This window comes from Anastrepha obliqua, chromosome 2, assembly GCF_027943255.1.
Source record: "Anastrepha obliqua isolate idAnaObli1 chromosome 2, idAnaObli1_1.0, whole genome shotgun sequence".
NCBI lineage: Eukaryota > Metazoa > Arthropoda > Insecta > Diptera > Tephritidae > Anastrepha > Anastrepha obliqua.
The window spans coordinates 21,848,224-21,866,993 of record NC_072893.1 but is presented as its reverse complement, the minus strand read 5'-3'; the positions used below and the strand labels follow the sequence as shown (position 1 = coordinate 21,866,993).

At 36.1% G+C, this 18,770-nt stretch overlaps 1 pseudogene; it reads right to left on the bottom strand.

Moving 5' to 3' along the window:
• Nucleotides 1–7,407: 7,407 nt before the first annotated feature.
• Nucleotides 7,408–18,770, bottom strand: part of LOC129237183 (uncharacterized) — a 179,600-nt pseudogene continuing 168,237 nt past the window's right edge.

Genomic DNA, 18,770 nt, shown 5'->3' with positions numbered 1-18,770 from the left:
CTGGAATATATGGCCCCAGAAACAAGCACTTTGGGCCATTGGGTAGTTTTTCAAGCATCTTCCAAGCAACTTTCAAGCGGAGGTGTATGCCATCTGTCTACGTGCAGAGATTAACTTAGACGAAAATTCCGAATTTAGCGAATTGTCATTCTAAGCGACGGCGAGACGACACCCAAGGCCTTGTCCTCCTGTGAAATTAAGTACTCACTGGTCCTTGAGTATATCGAGAAACTGAATCTGTGACTAACGCACAATCGCATCCGGCTAATTGGGGTCCCAGGACAAAGGGGTATAACTGAGTACGAAGTAGCGGACGCATTGACAAGTGACGGACCCAATCTCTTCCTTGTTGTGGTACAACACATCATCAAGGAGAAGCTTAGTAGTGAAGAGCCAAGGCTAAGGAAGGTTGACTATGGGGCTACGTCATGCGAAATCCTTACTGGGAGGGTACAATCAAAAGAGCTTTAAAAAACTGGTTACCCTCCCTATGGATAAACTGAGAATGGGCATTCCCCCAGGCCACTGCAGACTGCACAGTCATCTGCACAGGATTGGGATATGTGATCTTGTCATTTCTGCGATTAATCCCCTGAGACGCCAATACACCTACTCTTGAATGCAGCATATAGCGAAGAGTAGGTTGATGCATCTCTATCTAAGTCGGAGTCTATACGCAGAGGTTAGCAAAAATCTACCGAATCCTAAGCCTGGTAGAAATATCAGGAAAACAGACTGGGAAAGGTATGTAGATTGTATCGGGGTTACCCCAGGAACATGTCCATCAGTGGTACCGCAAAGCATAGAAGGACTAGAAAATTTGGTGCACAAAATTACCTACAACATGAATGCTGCCTTAGCGGAAGCCTGTCCCATAAGAAGACTGAGGGGTAAACCCAAGCCTAAGTGGTGGACGGTTGAACTAAGCAAGCTTGCAATGCTCTGAAAATCTACAAGAAGGAAATCAGGAAGGCCCAAAGACAATCTTGGAAATCCTTTTGTGAAGAAGTTGAGGGGGCAACTGAGACCTCCAGACTTCGTAAGATCTTAGCGGGAAGTCCTCAAAATTGGGAACTGCTACAGAAAAGTGATGGTACGTTCACTACAACCAGTAAAGAGTCCTTAGAACTTTTACTCGACACTCATTTTCCAGGCTACTCAGACATTACTGGGCATGATATGGAAGGTACAGTACACTGTCGTGAAGTCAGAATAGATGCTATATCTGAGGATCGGCTCTTATGGGCGATTGAAAGTTTCAAGCCCTTTAAATCACCGGGTCCAGATGGTATTTACCCAGTGGAACTGCAAAAGACCGCCGGATATCTAACACACTGGCTGCTAGCAATCTTCAAAGGTTGCTTTCTCTACGGTCATATACCTCTTAAGTGGAGACAAGTCAAAATTGTTTTCATCCCAAAAGCGGGTAAAAACTCACATACCCATCCAAAAGACTTAAGACCGATATCTCTTTCTTCCTTCCTACTGAAAACTTTGGAGAGGTTGATAGAATTTCACTTAAGCCTAACTATAGATAGAAATCTTATCTCTAAGTCACAACATGCCTACACGAAAGGGAAATCGGTAGAGACGACTCTACATAACCTTATCTACACGGCAGAGAGTTCACTGCACAAACAGGAATTTACTTTAGCCGCTTTCCTTGATATTGAAGGGGCCTTTAACAATGTCGAAGGGGGGGGGGGGGGGGGGGGGGGCAATTACTGCAGCACTCACTGATCTTGGGGTAGAACCGGGCTTGGTAGGCTTCATTGGCAAAATGCTAAATAGCAGAATCATTGAAGCGGAACTAGGAGAATCGGTGCTCAGGAGATTGGTAAGTAGAGGTACACCGCAAGGCGGAGTCCTCTCACCGTTTCTATGGAACGCAGTTGTAAATAAACTTCTGTTAATACTGGAATCGGTGGGCTGTAAGGTGATAGCTTACGCCGATGATGTTGTCATTGCTGTCTCTGGTAAATTTGTATCCACATTAAGAGACCTAATACAAAATGCTCTAGAAATACTTTCTAGGTGGGCAGGAAAGTGTGGTCTAGGAGTCAACCCAGACAAAACACAACTTATATTGTTCACTAGGAAACACAAAATCCCTCAACTAAGTCCAATTATGCTCAAGGGGGAAGCTCTTGTGATTTCGGAACAAACCAAGCACTTGGGACTAATCATAGATAGGAAACTGACTTGGAAGTCAAACATCTTAGAAAGAGTCAGGAAAGCGAACCTAGCATTTTATGCCTGTAAGAGAGCTTTAGGTAAGACCTGGGGAATTAAACCTAAGGTTGCTCATTGGCTTTACACTGCTGTCGTCAGACCCATTCTTCTATATGGAAATGTTGTCTGGTGGTGTGCTATGCAGAAAAAAACCTATTCTAATTTATTGAATAAGGTGCAGAGATCAGCGGAATTAGCAATATGTGGCGTCATGAAAACCACACCATCCATGGCCTTGGATATCATACTACATCTGCCACCCCTAGATCTCTTCTGCAAATACTTAGCGGCCTGCTCCGCTGTAAGGCTCAAAGCGAGCTCACAATGGAAGACTGTCACACAGGGACATTCGACCATCTTAGACTCCTACACGGATATACCCAGTGACTACGATTATCATCCTTCCATTCTCTGCTTCGAAAGGAATTTCCTAATGAAAATCCCTTCTAGACTGGAATGGTTTGAAGAAGATCCAACACCCAACACACCCGTTAAGATCTACACGGACGGGTCTAAAATGGATACCGGTGTAGGATCAGGGTTATTTTGCGAAGAGCTTTCTATTAGTGAATCCTTTAAACTACCGGATCACTGTAGTGTTTTTCAAGCGGAAATAAACGCTATTCATGAAGCCTTAAAATGGTTAAAGATAAACAGAATATCATCAACGGATATCTGCATTCTATCAGACAGCCAAGCTGCCCTACGAGCCCTGGATGCATTCCAAACAACATCAAGGAGTGTCTTACGTTGTCGCCAATCTCTAAATGAGATGGCCAAACAATATCGTATAATCTTGTGCTGGGTCCCAGGCCACAGAGATATACCAGGGCCGACCAACTTGCTAGAGAAGGTACCTGTTTGCCAGACATAAGTAATTTTATGGAGATACCTCTCGCAACTTGTAAGCTTCTCATTAAGGACGCACTAATCAATTCTGCAAATCAAAGATGGATTAGCGCTAACACCTGTGAAATTGCTAGGCAAACATGGCCAAGGCTAAATTTACGTCTGTCCAAGAGCATTATAAAACTGAATAGACTTCAAATCAGGACCTTAGTAGGGGCCCTCACAGGACATTGTCTCATAGGAAATCATGCAAGGAGATTAGGCGTTTACACGCATGATTTCTGTCGTAGCTGCAGAAATGAGGAGGAGTTGGAAACAATTCAACACCTTTTTTGCACATGCCCAGCTCTAGCCAGAAGCAGGAACCGATTTTTAAAATCCTACTTCTTAACGAATATAGATAATCTATACATTTTAGGTATCAACAACCTTTTACGCTTTGTCAAAAGCTCAGGATGGTTTAATATGGAGAGGGAAATGTAGCTCAGCCCCCGCGGCTTCACAACGGACCCATTTCGTGGTCTAAGTGGCATCGTTGTCTCTATGTGCGATGCGGCTGCCAACATGTGCATTCAACAAGTGATTTTAATCGCGGATAGAAGCACGTATTGTTAAAAAATAAAATGGAATCTTCGAACGCGTAAAAGAGGCATATTTTGTATTTTTTTTTTTTAAATGGTAAAAATGCAACAACTGCTGCTGCAGAAATAAACACTGTTCACGGAGCGGATACCGTGAGTGTAAGGACTGCGCAAAAGTGGTTTTAAAAATTCCGAAGTGGTAACTGCGACGTGGAGGATGCCCGGCGCGCTGGTCGTCCTGAAGTCTTTAACTCCGACGCCTTCCTCGAACTAGTGGAAGCTGAGCCAAATTTGACAGTCGATAGGATAGCTCAGAGGTTAAATTCATCGCATGGAACAGTTCACAGGCACCTGGTTCAGGTGGGAAAGGTTTCAAAGCTGCGAAAATGGGTTGCGCATAGACTTTCCGTCGCCAACCTTCAGCAGAGAGTGAATGTGTGTTCTCAGCTGCTGCAACGGCTGCAACGGCTTGAAAATGAAAGTTTTTTGAACCGCATCGTTACTAGTGATGAAAAATGAGTCCTTTACAATAATCCTATTCACAAACGGCAATGGTTAGATGAAGATGAAACACCAGAACCGACTTTTCGAGATGGCCTTCACCCCAAGAAGATTCTACTGTCTATTTGGTGGGATATGGCCGGTATTGTTTATTATGAACTTTTGGAACCAAACCAGACGATAACTGCTGATTATTATTCCCATCAGCTGTAAAACCTGAATGAGGTACTTAACAAAAATCGATCGTCTTTAGTGAATAGACGCAAAGTTTTGTTTCACCACGACAACGCAAGACCTCCTCATACCGCAAGGCAAACATTAGGCAAGCTCAACGAGCTCGAATGGGAGCTAATACCGCACCCACCATACTCTCCGGATGTTGCACCTTGTGATTATCACCTTTTCCGTGGACTTCAATCCCATATGAGTAACAAGAACTACTCCCCAAAAGAAGGGAGGGCGAAACGTATTTTGGCTCCAAGGACAAAAAACTGTTTGAGCAGGGAGTTAAAAATTTGCCTAAACGTTTAGAAGACATTGTAAATAATGAAGGAAAATATATTATTGATTAATAAATACTTTAAACATCTTTTTTATTAATTTTAAAACCACCTTTAAAAATCGCACGAACTTATGGACTGACCTGATAGTTTCAGTGCCTCGGCGAAAAAATTTAAGAGAAAATTTAAATTTAATAAGAGGAAATCTCAGTTCCGCGTGATCCGTCTGTTGAGTATCGCATTTTAAATTTTATAGCAGTATTTGCAGCAATTTCTGAGGATGAGAAATGTAAGATCTGTGACGGAAATGTTAAGTTTCAAACTGGTTCTGAACGAGTACTTGGTGTTAGCTACAATCAACTGATTTGGAAAATCTTTCCTAAAATTATTGCGGTCGGTTCGAAAACTGTAGAAATCGCTGCATACATAACTGCCGGCATATTTAATGAAGGAATGCCATCACTATTGCATTATATGAAGGCAATAGGATTTACTCTTGGGCCCAATGCGCATTCATATGCCGAAAAAGAAGATGAGCAGCGCGTGAACATTTCCGATCTCAGAGCGCGTGAGAGCATTCGAGATGGAAGAATGGTCCGCAGACAACATCAGCTCGAGTTATTAGAAGCTGCCGAAGCGGCGGAGGGTGCATTATATGGTCCTGGTATAGGCACCTGCATGGATGTAAAAAAAAAAATGTTATCATATGCAAAGTACCTTTCAAACTTTAAACGCGTTTTTCTCAAAATGGTGTTTTCAAAGTCGGTCACCAACATTACTCGAAAACGGCTTAACCGATTAGTCTCAAATTTTAACACGAGCTTCATAAATATATTTTTAGTAATTAATCGAAGATTTTTTCTCACCGATAAATATTTTTTTATACACAACTTAAGGCCGAAATTTCGGTCAAAAATCAATTTTTTTTTTTGAGAAACTGCCACTTTGTCTAATTTCAGAGGATCCAGTTCAGAGATATAGTCGTCACCGCAAAACGTCTTTTTTGAGAGGAGCTCCCCGAGATCAGCTGTAGTTCCTTTTCAAATACATATTTTTGTACTAATACTAAGTCTTAAAATACAGTTAAAAGATAAAATAAATTTTTAGATCAATAAATTTTAAAGTTTTCTTAGAAAAATTTCAGTAAAATTTGCTTTTTTCGGCCTTCTATATTAACTGTAATGTCAATGGGGATGCAGTTTCTGAAGACTTTCAAATGGAGGTGATTAACATGCAGATAATACTGATTTAAAAAATTTATTTTTTTCAGTAACCATCGAAAATTTTTAATAAATCTTTGACGAAAAATACAAAGCATCAACACATCATGTCTGTTCTGAAATACGTATGCTAATCAAATATTATAATACAATTATTTTCAACCATGAAAGTTTTAAAAAATTACCACCTATCAACACTGAGTGATGCACGATTAGAAAGCTGCATTTTGCATTAAACTTTGCATTTGAATTTTTTTGCTTTTTTTATTTTATTTTCTTTATTCTTATGTTTATTATAAGTAAAGTTTTGCAAATTATTAATAAGTGCTATTTTATGTGAGAGCTTCAAAAAAATTTAAAATTCAAATTGGTTTGTTGATCAAAAAGGTTGCTCAGCCCTGCTTTCGAGTACGTCCGCCGCACGCGAGTGCTGTTCGTTCAGAATCATTAAGCGCTTCATCTGTGAATGGAGCTATCTTCTTTTCTATATCATATTTCTATATTTTTTCTAACTCGATTGTGAAGTTATATTTCACCCCGAACAATCACTTTTTTTTGTTTGTTTCACAATTGAAACCCTGTAATTGAAATACTAAAAGATAGCTAAAATTTATAAAATATTTTACAATTTTAATTATTTATTAAATGTATTAAAAATTATATTCACCAACAGAAATAATCCAAAAAAAAAATCATTTACATTTTTATAAGTCGTTTACAACAACAACAAAAAAAAAAAAATAAATATACCTAAGTATTTTATACATACTTTTTTTTAAATACATTTTAAATTTCTTTATATCCTCGCAGCTGTGTTGAAAATTCCACCTGAGCTGTCAGTTGAGGGTCGAACGAATATTTCTTACATTACAACCAATTAAGCACTAACTCAGTTTAATAAAAGTACAAAAAACCGTTACAGTAATTAATTACATTTAAGTTAAACTAAGCGTTGAAGAAACTACGCTCATTTGCCTATCAAATACCAGCTAATCATTTCATATTTTATGGAAGCCTTACACTACTATAGATTTAGATATGCTTACAATCGATGCTCCAGCCTTTCGCTTAACCAGGCTCCACTTGGAAGTTAATATGCACTATAAATAGTATTGAATCGAACAGATTTGCGCGCATCCAACCTGTTTGACGCCCGCTGTGCGTTGTAGCCTACAGAATTTATGTACTAATAAACTACAGCTAACTACTTTTACGACGGCCTAAAAGTATGCTAGGAAATTAGCGTTACCGCGTTGCCGATTACAACTAAATATCTAAACGTTTACTGGCGAGTATTGTTTAAAATTATTTGTTTTTGTTCTATAATTTGTGCGCTCTAAAGTATTACTAAACTTAAGACTTAAGTAAACGTACATATGAAAACTATTATTGCGAACGCAGGTTTTTAGAATGCACTAAAAATATAGTAACAACTTAGAAATAACTTGTCATAATTTATATCCTAACTATTTAATTTAAATTTTTTTCATTTAACTTTGACCATTACTACGCTTATGTGAATAATTCCGTTGCTTAGCCTAGACCGATGTTTCGTAGATGACGATTTTTAAGACTTTTGGTTTGTTCTCTTGCGCCTCCTTGACTTCCTTGAGTAGCGCATTGGTGATGGCTTCCAGTGCGGCGATGTCGGTGCTGGGATCCTTTTTCGCGCCAGTATTCCATTTGGGCATCGAAACCTTTGGGTGAGGAAACAATTTTTATATATTTTTTTAAGTAAATATTTGTTTCGAAATCAGACTTAGCAGAGCTACAGCGAATATTGGTAATAGTAAATATGCTTTGAATTCGAAATGATGCAGGTAGGCTTTTAAGATTTAAATGAAAAAAAGTTCTATATGAGAAGCACTAAGTTGAGTTCAGAAAGCATTTGATAGCACACAGAATTCGTGCATGGAAAATTTAGCCAATACAAAATTCGGCAAAGCAGGCATGAAAAGTGGCATATAAACAAATCTTCTGTGGCTAGATTTTGGCAAAAAAGTATTTTTATTAGTTCTTTTATTTTTTTTTTTAAACATTTGTGCAGCAATAAATTAGCAGCGCTAGCCTTCGGTTGTGCAGAAAGGTAAATGTCAGTTCAGTAATGACTAATTGCTGATGCCTTCGCAAAGCAGAGCAACGAGACGTAGGCAGAGTCACGAGACGCAAGCAGAGCAACGAGACGCAAGCAGAGTCACGAGACGCAAGCAGAGAAACGAGTCGCAAGCAGAGTCACGAGACGCAAGCAGAGCCTCGAGTCGCAAGCAGAGACACGAGACGCAAGCAGAGTCACGAGTCGCAAGCAGAGCCCAAATTTATTTAAATTAATTCCCACTATTTTTATGGATGATATATCGACATAAGATTCTGTGTTCCATCTCAGTGTAAACGTAACATTACAAAAGTTTTTTTATATTTGGTGCGCAACTAAGTTTTCGTTGTTTTTTTTGATGAAAATACAACTTTATTCTGAAAAAATTGTTACAAGTGAATCATTAAAAGTATTGCCGATCGCTGGCTACTACTTTTTCCCATCTTTCTGGTAGATCTCGTATACCGTCGCGGTAAAACTGTTAATCTTTTGAGGCTACCCACGGATCAAGCCATTTTTTTAATGTCTTCATATGAATGGAACTGCTGATCAGCTAGACCATGTGCCCTCGATCGGAACAAGTAATAAACGGGAGGCGCAATATCTGGAGAATAAGGCGGGTGGGGTGGAATTTCCCATTTCAGTGTTTCCAGGTAGGTTTTAACGGGCTTGGCAATGTGAGGCCGAGCGTTGTCATGCTATAGAATCACTTTTTCATGCCTCTCCGCGTATTGCGGCCACTTCGCGCAGTGCTCGGCTCAATCGCATCAATTGAAGTCGATACCAATCCCCAGTGATGGTTTCGCTTGGTTTTAACAGTTCATAATAAATAACACCAACTTGGTCCCACCAAATACATAACATAACCTTCGCAGCGTGAATATTCGGCCGAGCCGACGACGTAGAAGCATGACCGGGCAGTCCCCAAGACTTTCTTTTTTTTGGATTGCTGTAATGAATCCATTTTTCATCATCCGTCACGATGCAATGAAGAAAGCCCTTTCTCTTTTTTGGCGCTGGAGCAGTTGTTCACAGGCGAAAAAACGACGGTAAACATCCCTCGGTTTTAACTCATAAGGAACCCAAATCCCCTGTTTCTGAATCATTCCCAAAGCATGCAATCGTTTGGAAATGGATTGGCAAGTAACTCCTTACACCGAAGCAAGCTCTTCTTGCATTTGACACGGATCCTCATAGCAATGCCTCCAAATCAGCGTCTTCGAAGGGTTTTGGCCTTCCTTCACGCGGACGGTCGTCAACATTAAAATCACCGTCTTTGAAGCGACTGAACCAATCTCGGCACGTTGGTTCACTCAAAGCAGCATCTCCATACACTTTTTCTAGCTCTCAATGCGCTTCAGCCGCCGTTTCTTTTTCGAATGAAAGAGGAAAATCAACACTTCCCGTAAATGACGATTATTCGGCAAAAAGCAGACATTTTCACAAAACCAAAAGTATCTGATACCAAAACAAAATCATTAATGTGTCGAAGGAGTTTGTTTACCGTACTATATGTCTAAGTTTGGTTTATGACGTTTAGGTTATGTAAGTCAAAGGAGTGTACCTTGCACTGGCGCACAGATGGCTCGAAGTCAACAGAAGTTATAGGTGCTGGAGTATATGGCCCCAGAACCAACCACTTTGGGCCAATGGGTAGTTTTTCAAGCATCTTCCAAGCAACTTCCAAGCGAAGGTGTACGCCATCTGTGTATGTGCAGAGATTAACTCAGACAGAAATTTCCGGAATGAGCGAATTGCCATTCTGAGCGACAGTCCAGTGGCACTGAAGGCTTCGTCATTTTGTGAGATTAAGTCCTCACTGGTCGTTGAGTATATCAAGAAACTGAAGCTGTTAGAAACGCACACTTGCATTCGGCTAATTTGGGTCCCAAGACACTGGTCCCAGGACAGGGAACGAAGTAGCACGCATTGACAAGGGAGGGTAATGGGATCCGAGCTCTTTCTCGCTATGGGACAACACACCATCAAGGTTGGCTGGTACCAAACTATGGGGCTACGTCATGCGAAATCCTTACTGGGAGGGTACAATCAAAAGAGCTTTAAAAAACTGGTTACCCTCCCTATGGATAAACTGAGAATGGGCATTCCCCCAGGCCACTGCAGACTGCACAGTCATCTGCACAGGATTGGGATATGTGATCTTGTCATTTCTGCGATTAATCCCCTGAGACGCCAATGCACCTTCTCTTGGAATGCAGCACTATAGCGTAGAGTAGGTTGATGCATCTCTATCTAAGTCGGAGTCTACACGAAGATAAAGCAACAGAGCTTAGAGACTGCAGTCTAGTTCCTCTTTTGCCAGGAAGTTCCGTGTCCCTTACCGTAAGCTTCGGCACCTATATCAATAGCGGCAGCTTCGATGTTCCTGCGTTCCATCCTACATGTGTAAGACTCTTCACAGCTGTATATAATTCAGCTATAAATAATTCAGATCTGAAGCGTTGAGATGACGGCAAAAGCAGCATAGAACTTCAAAGCTATAAAAAGGCTAAGTAAGCATGATTTGAGCTGTTTGAAGCTACTAATGAAAAAGCGAATATTTATGCATTTTTTATTGGCAAATATTTTAACTAACATCTACTGCGGAAAGCTACAGTGGGTGACTCAAATTGGCGCATATGAACATTTCTGAGTAAATAAAAAATGCCGAAGGAAAATTGTCGCATGGCACATGGGCCGATTTTTTTTTCAGTAAATGCTATCAATATAAGGATTATCAAGTTACAGAACCTCATTCTTGTATTATATGTTAAGTATTAAGAAGTATAAAAAAAAATATTTTTATTTTATTAATTTTTACTTCCTTACAAAAAAATTAGTAAATATGATAATTTAGCATAAAATATTATAGAAAAAAAAACATATAAATATTAAATTGATAAATTAATGAGACAATTTCATATTTTAGAAACTGACAAATACTTAAAAAACAAAAAACGAAATATTTTGACTAATTTTTATTTACTTAGAAATTTATATAATTATAATTTTTTAAACACTTTTGTGAACAATTTTTATTTGTTTTTTGAGCTAAGAATTTATTTTTGAAAAAATGAAGTAAATTTCCCATTTTAGAACAACATATTTAAAAAAAAAATATTAAAAAAAAACCAAGACGAAAAACTAACTTACTAACTTTTCTTATTTTGAAACTTTTAATATTATTATTTTTTAAATAATTGTGTATGAAATTTGAATTTGCTCTGGAGAAAAATTGCATATTTTATTGTAGAAAAAATGTATAGCCTTACCAAGTAGTTAAAACAATACTTGTTATACTTTTACTAGTTTTTATTTATTTATATTACAAATTTAATTTTTTTTTCAAAAATTATTTAATTTTTTTTATAATATTTAACAATAAATAAAATATTTTATAAAAATAATAAATATGATATTTAATAAATATCAAAAAATTTGGTAGATTAGAAAGAAAAAATTAAAAAAATAACTAAAAAATGTACGTTTATCATATTTTATTTACATAAACATTTTTTGTTATTGTTATATTTTCCTTTTGTTTAAACAAGAAATTGTATGCCTCTGTTAATTTTTATTAATTTACAAATTTAATTTTGTGAAATAATTTTGTATAAATTTTGCATACTTGAGTTGAGAACTTGGTTTTGAAGATCAAAAAATTTCTTAGCATAGAAAAAAAAAATTAAAAATAGTATCTAAAAAAATTTTAGTATTTGTAATTTTTATTTGCACAACACATTTTTATTATTTTTATTTTATTTGTTTTTTTTTTTTTGTTTTTGTTTCCGTCTAAACCATAAATTTGGTACCCTTGCTAATTTCTGTTACTTACAATTTACATTTTTTTAATAATTTTGTGTAAAATTCCAATTTTGTTTTTCAGTCGACAACTTGTTTTCGAAAATCAAAAAAAAATTGCAGTCTAGAAAAAAAATTGTCAATTAAAAAAAAATTTATTTTCAAAAATTTTATGTTTACATAAGAATATTTTTATTTGCATAAAAAAATTATTTATTTACTGTTATATTTCTTTTTTTGTTTTTGTTTAAACAAAAAATTTAATACCTTCCTAAATTTTATTTATTAAAATTAAATTAAATTTAAAGTTTTTATTTATGCAAATTAAATTAAAATTTATTTTAATTAAATCTTTTTTTAAATTGCAATTTGATTTTTGAGTAGAAAATTTTATTTTTGAAAATCAAAAACAAAAAAAAGTATTTAAAAATAATATTTAACAAAATTTTAGTTGTAAAAAAAGGGTAATTACATAGAAAATTGTTGTTATTGTTAGCGGTTTTTTTGGTTGAACGCAAAAATTTATGCTTTTACTAATTTTTACTTATTTACAAAATTTTATTTTTTGATCTATTTACTTCAAGATTTTAAGTTAATTTGGAGCTGAGAATTTGTATACGAAAATTTCGCATAACCTCAACAAATATTAAAAGAAAAATATACTTTTACTGATTTTCATTTATTTACAAATTTTATTTTTTTAATGATTTTGTAAAATTTGAATTTGACTTGAAGCTGAGAACTTGAAGATAAAAAAATGTTGTAGTTTAGAAAAAAAACAATAAGAAAATTAGTAAAAATATTTTTTTTCTAATAAAATAGAAAATAAATTCAAAAAAGTAGAAAAAAAATTAAACAAAAAATGGAAAATAAATTTAATAAGAAAATGAGTAAAAATATTTTTTTTCTATATTAATAAAATAGAAAATAAATTTGAAAAAGTAGAAAATAAATTAAACAAAAAATGGAAAATAAATTTAATAAGAAAATTAGAAAAAAAATATTTTTACTATTTTAAATTTATTTTCTATTTTTTTTAAATTTATTTTCTATTTATTATGTAAAAAAAAATTATTATAAATAAAAAAATTATTATATTTTTTTAATAATTTTGTAAAAAAAAATAATTATAGTTTTTCTAATAATTAAAAAAGATACATTTTTATTTTCCATTTTAATTAATTGTATTAATACAATAGAAAAAAATTAAAAAAAATAGAAAATAAATTTAAAAAAAATTCTAAATAAAACAATTAGTAAAAATAGTTTTTTCCTAATTTTGTTATTTTTTTCTGTTTTTTTATATTTTTGTCTGTAAAATACGAAATTTTTTTATCCCTAAGTTCTCAGTTTCAATCAAATTGAAATTCTATACAAAATTACACAAAAAGTCAAAAATTTTGTTATATTTTTTTTTAATAATTTTGTAAAAAATTTCAATTTGATTTTCCACCTGAGAACTTATTTTTTTAGAAAATCAAAAAAATTTGTGTTTTAGAAAAAATCTACGTTTTAATGCCGTCTTCGAATGGCAGGTGGGTTTAGTGCCTCCTTTGAACGGCAGATGGTTTTTTAGTAACTGCTTTTTCATGGCAGAAATACTCGTACACACCTGCTAAGGGGCGACCGACATTAGAAAAAAACTTTTTCTATCATGTGGTCTTTCATGCCCGCACTGCTTTCCGAGCCCGGGCACTACTGAATGTTTCTCATGTACCTACGCATTCAGCTACGGCGGCCGCCTATGAATTTGTTTTTAGCCAAATCGGCGAAGTCGCTCAAATGATTTGATTTTCCAAATTTCTTATTATTATTATTTTTCCTCATTTTTCAAAAGTGATTTCGCAAAAATAATTTTTTTTCTTAAAAATTAACTTTTAAGGGCAGGAACTGGACTAACTTTAATTTTATATTGACAGCAGTTTACTAGAAAAATAAAACTAAAATAAATGACATCCCCGCAGGGCATCCCAGCTGTACGTATTTTCACAGCCAAACGCAAAATGCAGAGGTTTATCATAAATGGACTGCAGGCAAATGATTTTTTGAAGTATGAAAACTTTTATAGTTTAATAATTATAAAATTATGCAGCTACATTAATTTTATAATTATATGGTATATTTGTTTTTTCGTTTAAAACAGGAGAAACTGATCGTGATGAAAATTCAACATCTCAGATATTTTTCCATTAATTTCGTGAAGCTACTTTTTTAAGCTTAAAATAAAGCTTAATTTTTTGAAAATAGTACCAGTATTTTTTTATATAAGTATAGTGCATTGTGTTATTTTTATAAAAAAGTACTTTTTTTTTACAATTAAATAATAAAAGATATTTTAAGTTTACTGATAGCAATAAAAATTCTGTTCTGCCATCATTGAAGGCCGTCGAATGCCTTAGAAAAATTGAGAAGTGTCATTTCATCTCGATCGTTTTGCGCTGCCATATTCTATTTACAGGTTTTGAAAATTTAAAATATTCTCAAAAGCTTACTGGTAGTAATTTTTTTAATTTTACATCATCTACAGAACGCTGAAGAGTTTCAAAACACAAAAATAGAGATTCAAAACATTTGATTAGTACAATAGTAAAGTAAAGGAAGCAAGATTTTTAAGGACTGTTTGTTTTATTTTTCATTATACTTTAAGAATAAATATAAAAATAGATATATAAATTTATTTACACAGAATAACAAATAAATAAATTAATAATAGTAAGGAAATAGCAAAATGTGGTTTAGTTTGGAAGTTATTCAAAAACTAAAGGGTGAAACATAAGCGGCAAAATTTTGACACAGTTTTTTTTCAGTGACAGAAAATTGTTTTGATTTATATAATTTTTCCACTACTAAACCTAACGGTTTAGTGAGAAATCAAACATTTTAGTTCTGAGGTAGTCTGCCTTTATTTAATGAATTTATAAGGCCGAAAATCTAAGCTTTTGGAACTCTGTACCTGTCTGTCATCTAGGCAACACACAGTGTAACTAGTTAAATAATTCGTATACCTCTACATAAATCGATAGCAAAACTTTAAATGTGTTTTCCTCTAAACTATGTTTTTTTAACTTGTGATCACTGTAACTTAAAAACCGCTTGTTAGATTTAAGTAAAATGTATACTGCTTGTGAAAAACATAAAAAACTCGTGCATGATCGAAGGATTTTTTTTTTAAATTTCGATTTTAAAATTATTGATAATCATCAATTTTTCGGGCCTCTGATTACGCCTTAATAAAAAAGTAATTTAAAAACAAAATTGGGTGATTAATTTTGCGCCACTTTGTATAAGTCCATTGTGCTGCCACAGTTTGGCTTGTTTGTCACTCTTACTGAACCAAAGGGTGCCGCCGATAAATTTAATTTGACCCTTCAATTCAATATTTGCCATATGCCAGAGTCTAATTTCTATCTAGCCATGAAGTCTAGAGCCATTTCGTGTAAATCGATAAACTGCAGAGTGAGGTGGGGTAAGTCGCTGTTGCTCTAAGGCCGCTCTAAGGTATAGAGATCAGATCACAGAGATCTGTGCGGCACATTTTTAGTATGCACAAGGGCGCGTTCCCACACAAATCCCAATAGGACTTATCAGAAGCATTCAGAAAAAAAGTTGAATATTGGCTAATATACGAGGTTGTCTGGTTCACTAATTTTAATTTTTTTTCGCACCGGATGCCACTATCCACTTCTTATGTACTTTATAATCGCTCGCCCACAAACAACTGACATACTTAACGCCACTGGAATGGATTCAGCGACTCGCTGCTCTATGTATAACAGGAGCGATGGAAACCACTCCAACGTCGGCGCTGGAAATGATACTCAGCATGCCACCTATTGACCTAATGGCGGAAAACCTGGCAGCGAAATCCGCGGCGAGGTTAGTGGCTGCTGGAGTATTCACCTGTAGAACCTTCGGACATAGCTCAATAGGGAAGAGGAGTTCAGGATGCACAGACTACATGACTCCGTACTTCAATTGAAGAGGAGAGATGGCACAAAGGCATGAAGCCTGGCCGTAGGACTTTTCACATCTACACAGACGACTCTAAAACTTCGGACGGAGTGGGAGTGGGCATTTATTGCTCAAAACTAGGGATTACACAGTCTATGAAGCTGTCAGACTAGAGCAGTATTTTACAAGCGGAAGTTTTTGCTGTGGGGAAAGCCGCGGAGCTAGCCTACACAAGAATAGGAAAGAACTCAGTATTTAATATATACGTGGACAGTCAAGCCGCAATAAAAGCCATAAGCTTATATTGTATTAAGTCCAAAAATGTTCAGCGGAGCAGGGAGGCCATAGAAAGGCTAGCTGCAAACAGAAGGCTGCATATCTATTGGGTACCTGGTCACAAGGGCATTACGGGAAACGAAATATTTAGTAGATGAGATGGCAAAAAGTGCTGTGAGAGTACCATTTGAACAAGAGAACGACATACTAAAACCGCTGCATACAATATACAACGAAATGGATGACCACATGAAAAAACTAAGCTGGAACTAAGTGGAAGCTAAGTGGAGTAATCTGACCACATGCCAAACCACAAAAGTTATGTGTAGAACTAACGACAAAAAACTGACTCAATTCGTGCTAACGCTCTCACGAAAGGACTGCAGAGCCATTATAGGTAGGTCTGACAGGTCATAAGATAGGGATTGCTAACACGGACAAATGCAGGAAATGCGCAGAGCGGATGTTGAGGAAACTTTAGAACACCTTCTGTGCGTTTGTCCGGCATTATTAAAAACGCGTTTAAAATACCTGGGAGCCCCACTGTTTGAGGGTCTGGAGCACGTCTCAAAAGCGGATCTCTCAGCTCTGCTTAGATACGCCAAAAGCGTTGACATTCTACTTGATGCCTATGGTACTTTCAGTATTCATAGAGGTCGGTCTCCATTTCGTATCGGTAGAAGGACCAAAAGGTCTATGCGGGGTTTAATGATAACCAGGCTAACCCAACCTAATGATATGAAGTGTTACCTATTCAAAACACCATAACTTTTTTGTGTGAAATTAGTTTTTATTGATTTCAAAGGCAAAATTGTTCAAAAATGATTACAATTTTAACATAATATATTCACTTTATCTCGATATGACCACCTTTTGTCTTGACTACAGCCTTCAAACGGTCAAAAAATGAGTTGCATGCTGCACGAATGTGATCTTGAGGTATTTTGGCCCATTCTCGTATAATCGCTTTTTTCAGCGCAGCGCAGTAGGGAACTGACATATTTTTGAGTCCTCACCTTGCTCTCTCCAAAATGGACCAGATAGAATAGTCCATCGGATTTGCGTCTGGCGAATTTGAAAGCCATTGTGTGGACGAAAAGAAGTGTGGAACATGATTTTTTAACCATTCTTGGTTCATACGAGCTTTATGAGACGGTGCCGAGTGCTGTTGGAACGTGCATGGTCTACAACCGAAATGTTTGCGTGTCCACGGCTCACGGCTCTAAAGCAGCTTCTAAAACATTTTCTCGATAATCAGTCGCATTCACTTTGACACCAGGCCCGGTAAAAACGATTGGAGAGCGTCCACGAGCGGTGACTGCGGCCCAAACCATTACTTGCGATGGGAAATTACTTCGAGTGGCCATACGTAGGCTCAAATTCTCGTATGAGCGTTCGGTCAAGTAAACACGATCGTTTTGAGTGTTTATGAACTGCTCAATTTGGAAATTGTTTTCATCAGAAAGCACAATGTTAGGAAATTCGCCACGTTCGTGCAACCGCAACAACTCCTTTGCTCTTTCGCACCGAACTTTTTTTTGCTGGAGTGAAAGATCGTGTGCTTTTTGGAACTTGTAAGCCTTGACCTTGAGCTCATTTTTCAAAATGCGTCGAATGCTGTCTTGCGAAATTTTCAGTTCTTTGGCCATTTTTCTTCCACTTCGACGTGGATTTCGTTCAAGTCGAGGCTTCACTTTCCGAACCATTTCTGGCGTTGTTGCGGTTTTTTTTGGTCCACCTCCATAGCGTTTTGCAATGCTACCAGTATCATTGTAACGTTTTATAGAGCGATACACAAACATTTTATTCACTTTGAGGTGACTGAGCTCACGAACAATGGCTGGTTGTGATTTTCCAGCCAAATACGTTTAAATTCCTTCACAGAAAAAAAATTCAACAAAACTGAGACGCAAATGCTTTTGATGGCTCATAAACATTATATTGAACTGTCATTAGAACAATTTTGACGTTGATGTCATGAGCTGTTTTACAGATACAAGCAGTGTGAAGTTGGTAACATCTTCATATCGTTCACCCTATATAATCGCTTGCTAATTCCGAAAATTGAATTGATTATTTTTAAGGACATGCTTTCGTGTTTTTTGCAATATACAAAAAAAAAAAAATTAAAAAAAAAAATGTGTTTCACTTAATGAGTTTTCAAACTTTCATTGCTTCATTATTAATATTCCATATCAAAAGGAGTAAAAGAATTCAATAACTTCTTTGTTTATCGCAAGAAAAGCAATAAAACTATTTACACATTTAAAAGTTCGCGATAACTTTCACTACGTGCGTGCAAGCAGACATACATACCGTTAAGACTTTCTGCAATGCCATGTAGTCCAAGCCATAGCCAGCAGTTTCACCCAGTCGCCGCAAAGTCTCGGCCATCGGACCGGAAAGCTCCTATAAACAAAGCAACAAAAAAAAAAAAAAAAGAGAAGTAGAATTGAAAAAAATCGTACACATAAACAGAAGAAAAAACAAATGCAAAGGCAAAGGCTAACAAAGAAATTGAGGAAAAAGTTTTGTAATTGATTTAGCGCAACGCGTGGCGAATTTATTGCGCGACAGCTAATAAAATCCGCTTCACAGCATGCAACACTTACTTGCAGCTTCGCCCAACTGGTGGCATATTGCCGGCGCACCAACTCGATAATGGTGGAGGTCAACGCCAGACCGATGAGAATGTACAAAGTGCAGAGCAGCATGTAATTTGGCTTCTCTGTAGAAGAGACAAAAGAGAATTAAATGGTTAAAGAAA